Here is a 1,559-nt window from a genome sequence, read left to right on the forward strand (position 1 = left end):
AAGACCACTTACCTGTGCTTTTCTAGCTCATTGTGTGAGGACCTGTTTGGAGAAACAAAGACAGAGCTCAGTTCACTGCCCACCACCAGGGCAGGGGGCGTGGGCCCCGCCCAGGGGTCCAGAGAGCTCAGTTCACTGCCCACCACCAGGGCAGGGGGCGCGGGTCCCGCCCGGGGGTCTGGAGACCTTGCAGACAGCACAAAGGGAGTCTGGGCCTCAGGAAGCTGAGGGTTGGGGCAGACGAGCAGCGGATGACTGGAAGCTAGGGAAACTCACCCCCAGTGACCAAGAGACAGAGGGGTGCTGCCATGTCCACGGTGCCTAGCCAGCAGGAGGGCCTGGGCCCCTTCCAGAGCTGTGGGCCAGGCCCGCGGAGCAGCAGCAGCCAGCCCTGGGACTGACCACCCTCTGTTCCCAAGGCGGCTGGGCACCGAGCCACCTGCATCTTCAGCTGCCCACTCCCCGAGGCCAGCAGGGCACTGGGAGCCACCTGGGCTGGCACAGAAGGCCAAGTGCTGGCCGGTAGGCACAGAGGCCAAGCCTGGGGACCCAAGCACCCCGGCCCAGCATCACCAGCCAGGGTACCGCCCCACCCCATCCGGCTCACACAGCCAGAGGCTCACAGCTCGCCATTCCCATGGGGACGCCCTGCGAGCAGAGTGGCCCCAGGCCAGGGGGCATCAGCCTAGAAGGCAGCCTTTGAGACACGAGTGCTTCTGGGCCGGCGGGAGACCGAGGCCAGCCCTCTGCTTTCCTGCGGGGCTGAGGCCTGGGAGGACCAGCCTCTCGGGGCCGGCGGCCCCCTCTGCTGCCCAAACCCTGCCGCCTTTGGACGGAAGCACAGAGTCCGAGCACCAGAGAGAGCAGGGCCGTGGGAACGCCCTGCGGGCCGGAGGCAGTGCAACCAAGCTCCTGGGTTCAGGTCACCCTCTTCGTGCAGGCAAGAAGGCGGCAAGCCAGCTGGGGCCCTGAGGCTCCCCGGGCGGCCTCACGAGTGGGCAGAGGACCCAGGCCACCTCAGAGCGCAACCAGATGGGCCCCGGGCCCGCGCCCCGCTCCCTCCTGGAGCCCTGCCACCTCCACCCGCCCACCCTCACCCTCCTCACCCTCCTGTTCCGGGAACCCGGGGTCAGGTGTCTCCCATCCCGACCCCATGGGCTCGCCCATCCAGCCTGCCTCTGACACCTGCCATGGCTCGGGGTCCCAGCACAGCCCCGCGGGCCCAAGGCCTTCTCTCCTCCCACCTGGGCAGCTGGCTCCCGGGCGCCCTGTGGAGCCTCAGAACCTCCACGTTCCAGGGCCTCGAGGGCTTCGCTGGTCACATGGGCTGGGCAGGGAGCCTCCGAACCTCTGCCAGGGCTGGCGGGGCGGGGGCACAGCCATCAGGCTCCTTGCTGGCCTGGATGGCAGCCCGGTGCTGCAGATCTGTGGGTCTGCTCACTTGTAAGGGGCGTGAGGGGCGGCCAGTGTCCTTTGGCGAGGGGCCTGGTGGCCTGACCCTCACAGACGGAGGCAGCGCTGCTCGGGCAGCCTGGGCACACAGAGGGGCCAGAGCCCTC

At 68.8% G+C, this 1,559-nt stretch overlaps 1 long non-coding RNA gene across 1 annotated transcript in view; it reads right to left on the minus strand.

Annotated features, from left to right (window-relative positions):
- LOC104985292 overlaps positions 1-72 on the minus strand; it is a 6,970-nt gene extending 6,898 nt beyond the window's left edge. The window contains exon 1 of the long non-coding RNA XR_824878.1: positions 13-72. This is a non-coding gene — a long non-coding RNA (uncharacterized LOC104985292). The remainder of the gene's footprint in view (positions 1-12) is intronic.
- Between the last annotated feature and the right edge of the window lie 1,487 nt (positions 73-1,559).

Source organism: Bison bison, unplaced genomic scaffold, assembly GCF_000754665.1.
Source record: "Bison bison bison isolate TAMUID 2011002044 unplaced genomic scaffold, Bison_UMD1.0 scf7180017845512, whole genome shotgun sequence".
Lineage (NCBI taxonomy): Eukaryota > Metazoa > Chordata > Mammalia > Artiodactyla > Bovidae > Bison > Bison bison.